The sequence below is a fragment of the Bubalus bubalis genome, chromosome 9 (assembly GCF_019923935.1).
Source record: "Bubalus bubalis isolate 160015118507 breed Murrah chromosome 9, NDDB_SH_1, whole genome shotgun sequence".
Classification (NCBI taxonomy): domain Eukaryota; kingdom Metazoa; phylum Chordata; class Mammalia; order Artiodactyla; family Bovidae; genus Bubalus; species Bubalus bubalis.
Window position 1 is genome coordinate 11,161,136 of NC_059165.1, and position 18,303 is coordinate 11,179,438.

The 18,303-nt window shown below is 37.6% G+C and overlaps 1 pseudogene; it reads left to right on the plus strand.

The window, feature by feature from the left end:
• Positions 1-10,184: 10,184 nt before the first annotated feature.
• Positions 10,185-14,762, plus strand: LOC102398863 (annotated as a pseudogene).
• The last annotated feature ends 3,541 nt before the right edge of the window (positions 14,763-18,303 follow it).

The following is an 18,303-nucleotide window of genomic DNA, read 5'->3' on the forward strand; positions in this document are numbered from 1 at the left end:
ATCTTGTATTCTACTTTGTAATCATATGCAACTCACATCATAATCTTCATATTATTGTCATTCAATAAATGGTATATATCAAAATTTGCCCTCGAAGTTTTTTAAAGTATGAACTCTTGAGGATCTAGTTTAGAGTTACATAATTACAATTTCTGAGAATGAATTCTGACCATACTTCAGTTAATGACCACTAACTTTTATTGTTGATCCATTTCTTACATGTATTGTATATTTTGTATAGGATTTTTTTTTTTAATTATTGAAGTATAGTTGATTTATAGTGGTGTGCTATACTTTCAGGTGTATAGCACAGTGATTCAGTTCTATAGATACATGCATTTTTTCTTTTTTGGATTCTTTTCTCAAATAGATTATCACAGAATATTATGTAGAGTTGCCTGTGCTCTACAGTAGGTCCTCATAAGTCATCTGTCTTTTATACAGTAGGTTGTGTTCATCCCAATCTCCCAATTTATCCCAAGTCTATCCCCCTTGATAATCATAAGTTTCTTTTCTGTGTCTGTGGGTCTGTTTCCATTTGGTGGGCAAGTTACACTTGTATTACTTTTTTAGGTTCCACATATAAGTGATATCATATGGTATTTGTCTTTGTCTGGCTTACTTCACTCAGTATGGTAATCTCTGGGTCCATCCATGTCGCTGCAATGGCATTCTCTCATTATTTTTTATGGTACATTGTATATGTACCACATCTTCTTTATCTGTTCCTCTATTGATAGACATTTAAGTTGCTTCCATGTCTTGGCTCTTGTAAATAGTGCACAGTGAAGAGTGAGGTGCGTGCATCCTTTTGGATTATGGTTTTCTCTGGATGTATGCCCAGGAATAGGATTGCTGGATCATATGGTAGCTATATTTTAAGTTTTTTAAGGAACCTCCATAGTGTTCTCCATACTGGTTGTACCAGTTTACCTTCCCACCAATAGTGAAGGAGGGGGTCCCTTTTGTCCATACTCTTTCGCTAGAGTATTGTTTGCATTTTTGATGATGGCTATTCTGACCAATGTGAGCTTCCCTGATGTTAGTGACTTTGCATGTGCTTTTTGGCCACCTACATGTCTTCTCTGAACAGTCTGTAAGTTAAGTATGGACATTAATACAACACTTATATAAATTGCCTCATCTGTGTTACAGCCCATTACCCAACTAGACTTCTAGTATCTTGCATGAGAGAGCATGGTTTATGCTACTAAAATATCTAACCTAACCAACATCTCAGTTCTGTTTTATCTTAATAATTTTTCTTAATCTTCTGATGCACTTTTTCTTAATAATGAACTATGTTCACCCTCCCTCTTCTCTTTCCAATTTCTCACAAGGTGGCACTCATATATAGATGAGAACTCTGGAGCCAAAGTATAGTAGTAGTAATGTAGTGAAAGTCACTCGGTTGTGTCCGACTCTTGCGACCCCATGGACTGTAGCCCGCCAGGTTCCTCTGTCCATGGGATTCTCCAGGCAAGAATACTGGAGTGGATTGCCATTTCCTTCTCCAGGGGATCTTTCTGACCCAGGAATCAAACCCATGTCTCCTGCACTGCAGGCAGATTCTTTACCGACTGAGTTAGGAGAGAAGCCCTACAGCCAAAGTATACTGCCTCCCTAAGTAGTGGTTTTCTAGGCAAATTTTCAAGGGGAAGAGGGATGGTATGGGGAGGGAGGAGGGTTCAGGATGGGGAACACATGTATACCTGTGGCGGATTCATTTTGATATATGGCAAAACCAATACAACATTGTAAAGTTAAAAAATAAAATTAAATTAAAAAAAAAAAAGCAACAGCTGTTGATCATCACTCTCAGAATATTTACATAGTTGATATTCAGAGTTATTTGGAGGTCCTGCACTAAGGAAACAAAACTAAGGATCTAGCACTGTGGTTGAAGTATAATGGATAAAAGGCTATTTTTGATACTGGTTGGTACAGAAGAAATTAAGCTCTAAATTGTCTTTTAGGTTTTGAAGAGTTCTTTTTCCATGAATGATCAAATGGGCAAGTCTGCCCCAGAAAAGTTTGCAGATCCTCATTCCTTTATGGTTAGAGTTAAACCACAAAATCGCAAACAGCAACATGAATATTAAGGTCAGATATTTAATAGTTCAAGTAAGTAAAGTCGCTCAGTCGTGTCTGACTGTTTGTGACCCCATGGACTGTAGCCTACCACGTTCCTCTGTTCATGGGATTTTCCAGGCAAGAGTACTGGAGTGGGTTGCCATTTCCTTCTGCAGGGGATCTTCTTGACCCGGGGATCAAAGCCCGGTCTCCAGCATTGCAGACAGACGCTTTACCGTCTGAGCCACCAGGGAAGCCCCATATGCACTATGACATTTAATTCTGATATTATGCGGTAGGCACTATTATAGCTTTTATATTATGAATGTTTGTTCATATGTAATAATGATGTTAATTTTATAAGCCTAATTGGTCATAAATGATAGATTTTTCTGAACTTGTTCTACAAGCATTCATTGAGCCCTTTTTAAGTAATATACAGAAATAGTGATTATAAAGCACCAAGGCACCCTGAAATATGTTCAATATCTTTATCTCATAAATCAGCCTGTGTTTATAAAAAAAGAGCAGCATGGTGATCCATGTTGGTAAATGTGGCTCACTTCCTATGCTTTAGTCATTTGGGGGAAAATGAGAACTCAGAACTGACATAAACACTGAACACAATATCCTTGCGTCAATATAAAAAATTACAGATTAAATGATTGGAATGTGTAAACTTTTATCAAAATAATCTGAGTGGGGCAATTGGAGAAATTGGGTGGGTATTTAGGTGAAATAATATTCGTCATGATTTATTAATTGTTGAAGCTGGATGCTTGGTGTATTTAATTTTGCATAATAAAGTATTAAAAATTAGAAAAAAGATCAATATGTGATTTAAAACTCTAATGAGTTCACAAGTGACCAAATAGTTGTTTTGTCTTAACGTTGTAGTTCAATTTAGTAAATGCATGAATTTCTCTTCCGCATCCAAGATGCAATTACCATCCATGAAATTGTACAATTTTCCATTTGCCTTTGCCCACCTATAATAATTGTGGCTAACAGCCATCTAAATTATTCATTTTATGTGGCAAACAAGTGATTATTCTTAAAACAGATCCTGTGCTCTTTTAAATTGCTTTTCTTCATTCTCCAGTTGGCCCAGACCATTACTGAGTTAAATGTTTCTTAATGAAGAACACTGCCTCACTGAACTTTGCTATGTCTGCGAATCAGAGGAATAATTTGAAATTCCTAAAGTCCAGAACTGTATCTCAAAATGAGATGGCAAAATGCTGAAGTTTTTTTTTTTAATCTCTTCAACTAATGGCCTTTTTCTGAAGTGCTTTTTCATTTTCTTCAGAAATAATACACTCAGAGGATATACTTAAAATCTATAAACCTGGATACAGATAGTCTGTGGCCTGATTATTCTAGGAAGTTAATTTTATCAATTAAGACATAAAACTTATAAAATGAATAGAAATGAATAGAAACAGGCTGTATGAGGGCAGAGGGGCAAAAATAAGGCTTAGAATAATGTTTCTACTTCCTTCTTTCACCACCCCAGAGCTCTTCCTTAGAGAAGAAGCTACTGATCAAATTGCTTGAGTCCAAGGCATTGATAGGGTTATACTTTTCAGAAGGTGAGATCATTGTGTTAAATCTATTGTGAGTCTTCCATTCTTTTTTTGATTTTCCACTTCCTTTGTGTACCATCAACTTTGATATGGCCAAGATTTACCAAAGTTGGACGTACATATCTGATGATCTCACTTGCCCTGCTACTTTGGTTCCTGTTAGGGAGGCAGATGAAGAAAATAAAGCCAAAGTTTAAGAAGTGAGGAAAGTAAGGTTTTCCATTAAACTATATACTGCATCAGAGAAGGTGATGGCAGCCCACTCCAGTACTCTTGCCTGGAAAATCCCATGGGCAGAGGAGCCTGGTAGGCTGCAGTCCATGGGGTCATTAAGAGTCGGACACGACTGAGCGACTTAACTATCCCTTTTCCCTTTCATGCATTGGAGAAGGAACTGGCAACCCACTCCAGTGTTCTTGCCTGGAGAATCCCAGGGACAGGGAAGACTAGTGGGCTGCTGTCTATGGGGTCGCACAGAATCAGACATGATTGAAGCAACTTAGTGGCAGCAGCAGCAGCATAAACTGCATCACAGTTTTTACGAGACTTTGTTTCATGGTATGGATTTAGCCTATTAGCTAATACCCTGGAATTTTAATTTATATATTGTTTCTTTTCTGTACCCATCTCTTCATGGGGTGTGTGTGTGTGTGTTTTCAAGTGAGGGCCATCTAAGGTGATTGGTGAGATATTCCCAGTATCCTGGATCAAATTACAAAACTACTAGCAGAAAACCTTAATTCTACAGACTGTACATGCACACTAAGCAGTGGCATTATTTTAACACTGTATTAGTTTTTGGTTTAAAAGCTGAAGACTTGGTTTATTTTATGAAATTATTTCAGTGAGCAAATAATTATTTTTAAACTTGTGGGCCTGACTCAATGGCTGTGTAAACCATTGGTGCAAACATACCAAATTAGAACTTGAAAGTTACCAAATCCAGAAACATTTACTTTTATATTACCTGTGTTTGCTTGAGCTTCTGGTTGACACAGCATGTCTCTAAGATATGGAAATCTCTTCTCCTCCTTTGCTCCCTTCAGGTACCAGGAATTGATTTTTGCAGCCAGCAGGAGCATCATATCCAGCTGTGTCCTTTTTCATTTTTGTCTTTCCCCTGACTTTACCTTATAGTTAGTCAGAAAGCAATCACATAACCCCAACAGTGTCAAAATTGTAGTATTCCAAATGTCTCAGCTATGTACTTCCAAACTTCCAAAACACCCTAGTTTTATGATCAAGGACCCATATATGCCTAATTGTGCCTTCATACAGAGACACTCATTTAGCTAAACTATTATGTATTGTAATCAGAAAGTAATTATTTTAATGAAAAATTATTTACCATAGTGATAAATTTATTTATGTTATACTTAAAACATGAAATAAAATTAAATAAACACAATATATTATAACTCATGAATGTAATAAATTACCTTTCTTTGAGTATACAATTTTAAGTGAGTTTTTCCCACTGCTTTGATAGTGCAGGTAATGGATTTAAACTTTCTGAAAATTAATAAATATGAAGGCATGATCAAATATAAAGTTTGATTTCTAAACTTAAATTTTTTATTTCATGAAGTTTTTAATTTATTGTTAACTGGAACAACTGCCTGAGAAGACAGACTTGAAATAAATACTTTATCAACGTATGTGGAGAATAGTACAGGCATGCCTTATATGTATTATAGGTTTAGTACTAGACCACCTCAATAAAGCAAATACATATTAAAGAAAGTCACACAAATTTTTGGTTTCCCAGTATGTATGAAAATTAAGTTTACAATATGCCATAGTCTATTAAGTGTGCAAGAGCATTATATCTAAAAAAAAGTACATACCTTAGTTAGAAAATATCTTGTTGCTAACAAATGCTGTCATCTAGCCTTCAATGAATCAGAGTGTAATAAAACAAAGTTTGCATGCCTATACTGAAAATCTAGTGATTGACAAATGCATTGGAGTGTGGAAAGTACTTTGTGAACTTATATGGGGGTGGGATATATTCTAGGAATGGGGATACAGCTATCCCCAGTTTAGCTATCCCCAGATTTTAGCTATTTCAAATATACCAAGAACATGGATAAATGAAATGTACTAGTGGAAGCTGTAAATGCATGGCAAAGGGAGCCACAACCACTAATTCCAGTGCCTCAAAATATGATAACAAATCTTTGTCTCTAAACCTACTACTCTTGATGAAAGTAAAAGAGGAGAGTAAAAATGTTGGCTTAAAGCCCAACATTCAAAAAACTAAGATCATAGCATCTGATCCCGTCACTTCATGGCAAATAGATGGGGAAACAGTGGAAACAGAGACAGACTTTATTTTGGGGGCTCCACAATCACTGTAGATGGTGACTTCAGCCATGAAATTAAAAGACTCCTTTTAATTTGGAAGAAAAGCTATGACCGACCTAGACAGCATATTAAAAAGCAGAGACATTACTTTGCCAACAAAGGTCCCTCTCCTCAAAGCTATGGTTTTTTTAGTAGTCATGTATGGATGTGAGAGTTGGACTATAAAGAAAGATGAGTGCCGAAGAATTGATACTTTTGAACTGTGGTGTTGGAGGAGACTCTTGAGAGTCCCTTAGAGAGCAAGGAGATCCAACCAGTCCATCCTAAAGGAGATCAGTCCTGAATATTTAGCAGAAGGACTGATGCTAAAGCTGAAACTCCAATAATTTGGCCACCTGATGTGAAGAACTGACTCATTTGTAAAGACCCTGATGCTGGGAAGGATTGAAGGCAGGAGGAGAAGGGGCCGACAGAGGATGAGATGGTTGGATGGCATCACCACCTGAGTTTGAGTAAACTCTGGGAATTGGTGATGGACAGGGAGTCCTGGAGTGCTGCAGTCCATGGGGTCGCAAAGAGTCAGACAAGAATGAGAAACTGAACTGAACTGAAACCTACTACAATTTCTGAGTAGGATTTTATGCTTCCTGCTTATGTATCTTCAGTTTTCAAATAAACCCTGAGAAAGCCCAAAGTCTGTACTTTATAATTGTGATATATCCCATTTTATAAATGATGGCAACAAGTTTTTTTGGAAAACTATTTAGAGACCAGCTCTATAGATGCATAGATAAGTGTATCTTTCAGAGGAATTCCATCAGTAAATGTATTGATACCAACATTTTATTGTAATTTATTTATTTGATCAGTTTTCCACTTAAAATCTTTTGAAGTGTCTCTATAGTCCACCAATCAAATACTGATTTCTCAGCAAACCATTTTTTGTTCTCCACAATATAGGTCCAACCTGTATTAAATCCTTATATCCTTTTTTCCTTTATTTGAAAGTACTTTTCATCATATCATTTCCATCATCTTTTCCATGTTTGTTTCAAGGCCCACTTCAAGTGCTTTATTCTTCAAAAAGCTGTTTTTCTGACTCTGTAATTGGATTTTATCTTTCCTTTTCCCTGAAGCATGAGGGGATATTTATCTTCTCAAATGACACTTTAAGTCAGTTTGCTCAATGGTCCCAGAATTACTTGGGTATTCCACAGACAAAGTGTCTATACCCAAGGGCATATTCTAGCCTCAGAGCACACCTGGCTTTGTCATGGTATACTGGGGTTTTTCATTTTGTAGGTATTATGGAAAGTAAGAGACCTATTGTGTAGTGAGTACATATACAAAGCCTGGCACTTGGTTTTATCACCGGGAAATATTCAAGTTGTTTTTATTTTTCTAGTGTTTCATAGTTTTAATTAAAACCACCAATATGTTTGTGATAAGAACTGATACATATTGCTGGGAAACATCTGTCAGAGAAATGATACTTGAAGGTGCACCTCATATCCATTCATTTACATGTCACCCTGCCTGTGTCAGCTGGGAAACCTATTATAAATTTAACATTAAAGCATTAAACAAAATGACAGCTGTGAGCTGTAATAGGAAAAAAAAAAATAAGCCTTGTTATTGGTTATTTTTCTAATAGTATTAAAACCAGTTGCCTGCCTGGTGCTTGTGAAAGTGCTGCTGTCTCAGAGGATCTTCTTTTTTTTTTTTTTTAATTTTATTTTATTTTTAAACTTTACATAATTGTATTAGTTTTGCCAAATATCAAAATGAATCCGCCACAGGAATACATGTGTTCCCCATCCTGAACCCTCCTCCCTCCTCCCTCCCCATACCATCCCTCTGGGTCGTCCCAGTGCACCAGCCCCAAGCATCCAGTATCGGTGCATCGAACCTGGACTGGCAACTCGTTTCATACATGATATTTTACATGTTTCAATGCCATTCTCCCAAATCTTCCCACCCTCTCCCTCTCCCACAGAGTCCATAAGACTGTTCTATACATCAGTGTCTCTTTTGCTGTCTCGTACACAGGGTTATTGTTACCATCTTTCTAAATTCCATATATATGCGTTAGTATACTGTATTGGTGTTTTTCTTTCTGGCTTACTTCACTCTGTTTAATAGGCTCCAGTTTCATCCACTTCATTAGAACTGATCAGAGGATCTTCTTTTATTCTGTTGTGGTGGATGTCAGCTCCAACAGCTTTCATTGGATCAAGCCATTTACTTCCAGTCTAGCATCTTTCCATTTATTCCACTCACAGGTTCCAGAACCATCTTCTTAAAATATGTATTGATCATGCTCCTTCTCTGCTCAAGTGGCTTCTCATGAATTTTAGAATGAATTCCACTTCCTTACCAATGCATTTAAGAATGGCTTTACCCTCTGAGCCACCAGGGAAGCCCATAATCTAAATCTAACCTAGCTCTTTATCAATATTTCTCTCCTACAATCTCTCTCTTTGTTGAACAGATTTATTCCTTATCAAAAACCTTTTGAAGCTGTATCAGTCAGGGATTAGTCCAAGAGATAGAAAATTCCAATCCTAGAAAAATCTCTAGGTATTTTAACAAGAAAGATATTTGGTATAGGGAATTAAACCAGTTTCCAACTCAGGGTCCAGGATCATTTCCACAGGGAAGAAATGAGTCACTAGGACAGCCACTTCCTCTAAAGCCACCAGAGAAGCTAATGTCAGAACCCAAAGTCCCCACCAGAAGTGCCATCTGACTTACAGAATACTGACAGATAGGCTATGGAAACAGAACTGCAGAGAAACTACCACCAATTTGGGACTGAAAATGGTCTCTGCCAAATTTCTGCCTTTTAATCATGCTTTTTGTCATCACTTTGGGAAACACCATTTCCCCCTTGGGGAGGGGATACAAAGACACTGGGGGACAGTGGTTATCCTTTACAGCTTTTCTTTCCTGATGTATCAGCATTTGATTGCGGTTCTCAAATGTTTATCACACAGTGTCATTACTTAGAAACAGAGAAAGTGTTCTCTGGTAAAACATTTAGAACACAGATAAAGATAGCTTGAGAGTGAGAGCTCAAATATCTGAAAATCTGAATTTATCTTAAGGGATTTAATTTCTATTCCCAATACAGAGCAATATAGGGAAGATCATTTGTAGTTGACCACTTTATACATGTCATTTCTTAATCTCTTCAGCCATTTTCCATCCACTGCCTTTCTAGGTATTCTTATTCCAACTTAATAGACAAAGAAAATTAATCTCAGAAAGTAAAAAGATTTTCCCAAGTTTAAACAGAAAGGTGTATTCCAAGTTAATTATGGTTGCGATCAATGCTCTTTCTTCTGTAAAATAAAACTCATTTTTTTATGTTTATATTTATGTCAGTAAAGACTTTAAAAACTTACTGTGATTTTGCATTGTTTAAAACTGGGGAGGGAAGGTAAATGGAAATGAACATGTTTCAGTTAAACTCCATACAAAGGTAATTCTAACTATATATTATTGTGAAAGAACAATTTACATTATTTAAGTGGTGGATAAAGGGTTATTTGGCAAGTATTCAAGTAACTCATAGGGAAAAAGCAATATATTTCACATTGTGGACATTTATTGTTACAATATGTATGTTTTTCTCCTTAATAATTGTGAACTCCCTCTTTTCACATCTGCACAAGACAGAATAATTAACGTACATTGGCTACATTGTGGAAGGGACATTTGGTTTTAATTAATATTGGACCATAAGAAAGGCAATTTGCTTTATATTAGCATTCATTATTGGATGCACATACACGTAGTCACACGTATGTGGAATGCTAGAAAGCCTACTATGTGAAAGGGAGAAAGCTTCTCTATCTGGAGTTACACAAAGCTTACCTAACAATACACAAATCTTTTTCTGCAGAATAAATCCTTTGTTCTGTTTCATGTTTTAGATAATTGTGTAGCATTTAATGTAAAATGATTTAAAACCAGAAGTTGATTGTATGGAGACTATTCCAAAAGTGAACTGAACAACCAACAAAGCCCCTGGCATTCATATGGCAAGAGCAGTAGTCCAGAACTCACTGGAAACTAAAATCACAACGCATACTCATTTTAAAGTATAACTTGAAGATCGAGACTGTTACCTCTGACTTGTCTAATATATTTTCGTGAAAAAGTTTATCTTATAATTGAGTGGTGTCAATTAAACTTATTTCATATATAACAGGAATGCACTTAGATCGCCTGTGTGGTAAACCCCTAACCTTATTCTTTCATCAGGAGGATATTGACCATGAGTATCAGTTAGCTTTTGTTTTGTTACAAAGGACTGCAAATCTTGGTGGTTTAACTCATGAGTCTCTGACTGGCAGTTGGGCTGGCCTTACCTGGGCAGTTCTTGTGTTGGTGGGCTCACTCCTGTATCTGAGCTCAACAGTATGGTCAGCTGGGAAGTGGCCAAGTAGAATTAGTAGAGCTGGGAGGATGTCTCTCTCTCTCTTCTTTCTCATTCTTCAGCAGGCAAGCTGGAACTTATTTACATGACAACTGAGAAAGATTTCAATAAAGAGAGGGGAAGTGACTCTGGACTCAAGCCCTACACTCAGAATTGCCATGCTGTCACGTATACTGCATTCTATTGGCCAACCAGGTCACACAGACAGCCTGTATTCAAGAGATGGTGAAAAATAAAAATATAAAAAAAAAAACAACTTCACTCCTTGATAGAAATAAATGTAAAGCAACATTTAAAGGGTGTCAACATAGAGGACTGAGGGATTGTAGCCAGTTTCTCAATCTTCTCTTCTACATTGGGTAACAAATTTTCTTGGTGAGGTTGCTCCTTGATAATGAAGTGTCCTGTGAAAAAGTAGGCTTCAGAGGCTGGGGATATATAAACTACTCTTCCAATCTTCCCCAAACTTATTTACTGTCACCTCTGACTCAACTAAGAGTCTCCTGTGACTCCTCATGAGATTCATCCCATGCACTTTAGACTGCTGTTCAGCAATTCTGCTTTTGTGAGTTTAACTTATTTTAACATCCAAATCTTATATATAAATATTTCTATGTATGGCCTTTTTGTGGTCCAAAATTTGATGCCCAAAGAATCTCAGGAAACCCAGATTACTCTGTGTTTCTCATATAGTGTGTTCATGTAGTACAGTCATTCTGTGGTACCCATGTGGGATTGGTTCCAGAATCCCCTCCACTCCTTGGCAACCAAACTCCTTGGAGACCAAACTCTGCAGATGCTCCATCCCTTATAGAAAATGGCATTGTTGTGCTTATAACCTAAAAAAGCCTCCTGTATACTTGAAATCATTTCTGGGTTACTTATACTATCTAAAATGATGTAAATGCTGTGGAAAGAGCTGTAAATACAATGTAAATGCTACATAAATCGTTGCTGTTGTGTACAAATTCAAGTTTTGCTTTTCTGAAGTTTATGGATCTTTTTAAAAAAATATTTTCAATCCATGGTTGGTTGAAACCATGGATGCAGAATCCACAGGTATGGAGGGCCAACTGTGTTTTGTGCCTCTCACTGCTGTAGTATTATTCTAAGTTTACTTCATGTTTTTAGACACAATCTCTATATCTGAGTTCTTCCATGCATAAGACTCATTGCCTTGAAAACGTATGCTCTGATTAAGTAAACTTAATCTTTATATTCATTTGAATATAGAAATTGCCAGTATCACATACATTTTAAGTGTTTGCTGATAGTAAGGATTTTATCTACCTAATCTTCTTATCGCCATTTTAATACCATGTAGGGCAAGGATAGCATTGTTTCCTTTGTATCATTTATACAGTTTACTACTCTAAGTATCTAATTATTATTGGGGCTAGATTAATATATGATGTCTCTCTTCCTCTGTCTATATGTGTACAGGTATGTAAATATGTAAATATACATAAACAGTATAAGTGAAAGAAAATGAAGTTGCTCAGTCGTGTCCGACTCTTTGCGAACCCCATGGACTGTAGCCTACCACGCTCCTCTGTCCATGGGATTCTCCAGGCAATAGTACTGGAGTGGATTGCCATTTCCTTCTCCAGGGGATCTTCCCGACCCAGGGATCAAACCCAGGTCTCCCACATTGTAGACAGATGCTTTACCGTCTGAGCCACCAGGGAAGACATGGAGACATAAACAGTATACATACACACATATATATACATGTACATGTGTATATAAAGGTGTGTATAGATAGATGGTTATATAGATTCAGTTCAGTTCAGTTCAGTCGCTCAGTCATGACCGACTGTTTGCGACCCCATGAATTGCAGCATGCCAGACCTCCTTGTCCATCACCAACTCCCGGAGTTCACTCAAACTCACGTCCATCGAGTCAGTGATGCCATCAGCCATCTCATCCTCTGTCGTCCCCTCTTCCTCCTGCCCCGAATTCCTCCCAGCATCAGAGTCTTTTCCAATGAGTCAACTCTTCGCATTCATAGACTCACATAAGGCATTCTATTTTTACTGTTTTCATATCTTTATATGTTCCTGATGAACACTTATCAGTTATATATATATGCACATGATTGTTTCCATGGTGAAATTTTAAAAATTGTTTTTGACAAGAGCGGCAGTAGGATTTACACTCTGAAATAGGAAGGTGATAAAGGACAATGAGGGGCTTCCCTGGTGGCTCAGTGGTAAAGAATCCGCCTGCCAATGCAGGAGACGTGGGCTCAATCCTTGGGTTGGGGAGATCCCCTGAAAAAGGAAGTGGCAACCCACCCAGTATGCTTGCCTGGGAAATCCCATGGACAGAGGAGCCTGGCGGGCTACAGGCCTTGGGGTTGCAAAAGAGTCAGACATGATTTAGCAACTAACAACAACGACAGGACAATGAGATGTTGAATGAAAGTAGTGAGACTCTTGAACAAAAATGCACTGTTCTAAGGTTTTAACATTTTAATTTTCAGTACATAAGTTAAAATGAGAGCTAAAATTATATTCCTATAGATTCTGCCATGAAAAAATATCTTTGGCTAATTCTGAATCTATATAGATAACTAAGATCACAGCATCTGAAGGTCGAGTGACTACAAACAGCCTATGGCATGCACTGTATCCATTGTGTCACAAGGGCCATGAGAGTTGAAACATGATATACTAGCTAGAGCCACACATATGGTGAACACTGGTAGGTATGTATTCTATTTAAAAAATGAAAAAAAAAATCAAAGGTCATAAATTTTGGCATACCCCAGGGCGTCCAGTTTGGTCTTCTGATCTCACAGCTCATGAAATTTTATCTTATTCAGATAGCACACTCACACTCCTTAATTAAAACACTTTCGTTTGAAACAGACTTTAACACTAAACAGAACACTTAGTTTAAATTAACCTCTTAGGACCACCAATCTCTATATCATATTGTTAATCTTTCACCTATCAGTATAAGACCAATAATTAGAAGGTTTTAAAATAAGCATGTTTCAAGTAGGCTTTAGACATTATTAAATTAAAACATCTACCACAGTGTTTACAAATTCAAATAAAATGGAAACTAGTGTAACTCTCAAATGATAGCCCATTTATAGAGCATTTATAAGATTTAATGCATACTTCGACACACTCAAGTTATTATTTTAAATTACGTTTTAATAATAACCCTGTTAGGCACTTGACTTTAAGTCTTATATGAAAGAGTTCGTCCTTTCTGTTTTTAAAAATTATTTTTGCTTCTACTTTGTTTAATTAGTATTATAATTCACAAGACAAACAGTGCTTCTAAAAAGCATGCATTTAAAACCTCAGCTCCTCTAGCCCTACCGAGCAGCCTTCCATTTTCATCCATCCCTGACAGCGCGAATCCCTGCTTCCACCACAGGGGGCTCTCACATATCCTCTGTTTTTTCCGCTTCCCCCAGCAGCTTTCTGGCTCCAGCCAGAGCAAAAGGTTATGCCACCTATAATCAGTTCCCAGGCAGCTTCCCTGGCTCCATATTGTCATTACGGCCCGATGACAGTAGCAGTAAAATCCCTCCCACTGGGCACCTCAAAAGTCAACAACCCTCTGTTGGCCAAACTGCAAATGCTAGACCCATACCAAACACTCCCAACCATGAAACACAAGGGCCATAAATGCATACATACATACATAAAAAGAAGCTTTGATTCATGGTTTGAAAGAGAAAGCTGAAATGCGGACCACTTCTTCATTATGGAAATCTACAGGTAACACCTGAGGATAAGGTATTTCACAGATTGCAGAGTTTCAATCTAAAATGACAATGACGCACAAGATTTATCATAGCACAACTCAGAACATGCATGAGCACAGGTTCCTAAGTCTGAAGTAAGAAGTAGATCATACTCAAAAGGAGATGTGAATGAACAGCATGCAGTACAGGAGAAATTTAGCTCATTACATTTTGTTCAAATGTCAGAGAACATGTTGAGTAAAGAAGGAAGATTCTGAGGAATGGACTTCAAAGTCGGTAGACCGCCAGCTCCTCATGTGTCATGGCATATAAATGGAAGCTTTCTGCAAAATGATAGTATCTTAGGAGGGTTTTCATTCACTCATTCTTGAAGTGATCAGAGCTTCAGGTTCAGGGGCTTACTCATGTATTGCCATGAACAGAACAGGGGAAGCTACCTTAACTGTATAGCTGGACATTCTTGCAAGAGAACGTAGAACACTGATATTTATCTACAAAACACAACTCAAAGAAGTTTTGGGGGGAGACTCACTAAAGCCAGAATGACAGCTCTCACCTGTGCCTCCTTTGAAGGTGATCTGGAGAAGAAATCATGAAATGGTAAAGTTCCGCACTGACTGAAGAAGGTGATAGGGTGATAATTATAGATTACTTTACTGATAAAAAAATATATAGAAGATTCTGGGTAACATGGTACATACAGTTCAGTTCAGTTCAGTTGCTCAGTCGTGTCCAACTCTATGCGACCCCATGAATCACAGCACACCAGGCCTCCCTGTCCATCACCAACTCCTGGAGTTCACTCAGACTCACGGCCATCGAGTCAGTGATGCCATCCAGCCATCTCATCCTCTGTTGTCCCCTTCTCCTCCTGCCCCCAATCCCTCCCAGCATCAGAGTCTTTTCCAATGAGTCAACACTTCACATGAGATAGCCAAAGTACTGGAGTTTCAGCTTTAGCATCAGTCCTTCCAAAGAAATCCCAGGGCTGATCTCCTTCAGAATGGACTGATTGGATCTCCTTGCAGTCCAAGGGACTCTCAAGAGTCTTCTCCAACACCACAGTTCAAAAGCTTTTCTTCGGCACTCAGCCTTCTTCACAGTCCAACTCTCACATCCATACATGACCACAGGAACAACCATAGCCTTGACTAGATCGACCTGTGTTGGCAAAGTAATGTCTCTGCTTTTGAATATGCTATCTAGGTTGGTCATAACTTTCCTTCCAAGGAGTAAGCATCTTTTAATTTCATGGCTGCAGTCACCATCTGCAATGATTTTGGATCCCAAGAAAATAAAGTCTGACACTATTTTCACTGTTTCCCTGTCTATTTGCCATGAAGTGATGGGACCGGATGCCATGATCTTCGTTTTCTGAATGTTGAGCTTTAAGCCAACGTTTTCACTCTCCACTTTCACTTTCATCAAGAGGCTTTTGAGTTCCTCTTCACTTTCTGCCATAAGGGTGGTGTCATCTGCATATCTGAGGTTATTGATATTTCTCCCAGCAATCTTGATTCCAGCCTGTGCTTCTTCCAGTCCAGCGTTTCTCATGATGTACTCTGCATATAAGTTAAATAAACAGGGTGAAAATATACAGCCTTGACGTACTCCTTTTCCTATTTGGAACCAGTCTGTTGTTCCGTGTCCACTTCTAACTGTTGCTTCCTGATCTGCATATATGTTTCTCAAGAGGCAGGTCAGGTGGTCTGGTATTCCCATCTCTTTCAGAATTTTCCACAGTTTACTGTGATCCACACAGTCAAAGGCTTTGGCATAGTCAATAAAGCAGAAATAGATGTTTTTCTGGAACTCTTTTGCTTTTTCGATGGTCCAGTGCATGTTGGCAATTTGATCTCTGGTTCCTCTGCCTTTTCTAAAACCAGCTTGAACATCAGGAATTTCACGGTTCACATATTGCTGAAACCTGGCTTGGAGAATTTTGAGCATTACTTTACTAGCATGTGAGATGAGTGCAATTGTGCGGTAGTTTGAGCATTCTTTGGCATTGCCTTTCTTTGGGATTGGAATGAAAACTGACCTTTTCCAGTCCTGTGGCCACTGCTGAGTTTTCCAAATTGGCTGGCATATTGAGTGCAGCACTTTCACAGCATCATCTTTCAGGATTTGAAATAGCTCAACTGTAATTCTATCACCTCCACTAGCTTTGTTCATAGTGATGCTTTCTAAGGCCCACTTAACTTCACATTCCAGGATGTATGGCTCTAGGTCAGTGATCACACCACTGTGATTATCTGGGTCGTGAAGATCTTTTTTGTACAGTTCTTCTGTGTATTCTTGCCACCTCTTCTTAATATCTTCTGCTTCTGTTAGGTCTGTACCATTTTTGTCCTTTATCGAGCCCATCCTTGCATGAAATGTTCCCTTGGTATCTCTAATTTTCTTGAAGTGATCTCTAGTCTTGCCAATTCTGTTGTTTTCCTCTATTTATTTGCACTGATCGCTGAAGAAGGCTTTCTTATCTCTTCTTGCTATTCTTTGGAACTCTGCATTCAGATGCTTATATCTTTCCTTTTTTCTTCTGCTTTTCACTTCTCTTCTTTTCACAGCTATTTGTAAGGCCTCCCCAGACAGCCATTTTGCTTTTTTGCATTTCTTTTCCATGGGGATGGTCTTGATCCCTGTCTCCTGTACAATGTCACGAATCTCATTCCATAGTTCATCAGGCACTCTGTCTATCAGATCTAGTCCCTTAAATCTATTTCTTACTTCCACTGTATAATCACAAGGGATTTGATTTAGGTTATACCTGAATGGTCTAGTGGTTTTCCCCACTTTCTTCAATTTAAGTCTGAATTTGGCAATAAGGAGTTCATGATCTGAGCCACAGTCAGCTCCTGGTCTTATTTTTGTTGACTGTATAGAGCTTCTCCATCTTTGGCTGCAAAGAATATAATCAATCTGATTGCAGTGTTGACCATCTGGTGATGTCCATGTGTAGAGTCTTCTCTTGTGTTGTTGGAAGAGGGTGTTTGCTATGACCAGTGCATTTTCTTGGCAAAACTCTATTAGTCTTTGCCCTGCTTCATTCCTTATTCCAAGGCCAAATTTGCCTGTTACTCCAGCTGTTTCTTGACTTCTTACTTTTGCATTCTGGTTACTGAAGCTAAAGTTAATGACTACATATAACAGTTACTGAAGCTAAAGTTAATGACTACATATAACATCTGAAACTATTAATTGTAATTTTTCCTAACAGTTTGAGTTTTGTCTTCTTTCGTCTATATTCATAGTTCTATTTTATTTTTCATCAGATTCCTTTTTTTTGAAGAAAATACTTTTTAGAGAGCTTTATGAAAGTGAAAGTCACTCAGTCGTGTCTGACTCTTTGCAACCCCATGGACTATACCATCCATGGAATTCTAAATTGTGTTAACTTTTGAAATTAAGAAAGCTAACAGAGGGAGACTAAGTATAATCATACAGTCAGTAGACATCATCTGCTTCTTAGATTTGCTTACTTTTCAGAGATATAACATTAAGATTCTACCTTTTACTTTTCTGCAAAAAAAAAATGATATATATAGTTGTTTTCTTGAAATAATTAATTACATACTTTTGCTAATGTCTAATTCCTGATTGATAATGATGCCTAGCAAATAGAACAACTTATGTTTTAACTGCCAGGAGAGAAAATGAGTAACATTTTAATATTTAATTAATAAGTCAATATGATACTTTACATTTGCTATCCTATTTGGCTCTTAAAACACTCTCCCAAGATGAAAATCATCCCCAATTTATAGTTAACAGAGAGTTAGAAAATTTAAGTCACTTGTTCAAGAGGATGTTTCTATATCTGGGAGTTTAGGACTGTTTCCTAGCTGTTATGAGTCAGAAATTAGTGATCTGATGTCTTGCAGCCTTCTTAAGATAGACATTTAAAATGGTTAGTTTGGTTATTTGAAGTCATATTTTCAAAATATGGTGACAATAGTTGGTGCTAAAATTCAGAGAGCATTGTGACAGCCAGTAGATTGATGCAGATTCATTTTTAAAAATTGCATACGTAGGTAACTTATGAAACTACTCCCAGCTTCATGAAAGGCAAGATAATTGGTTCCATTTCTTTTGGGTACAGTGCAAAAATAATGAAAGGTGCTTTTTAAAGTATCTCCCCTATTTTCTTTTGTATGTGAAA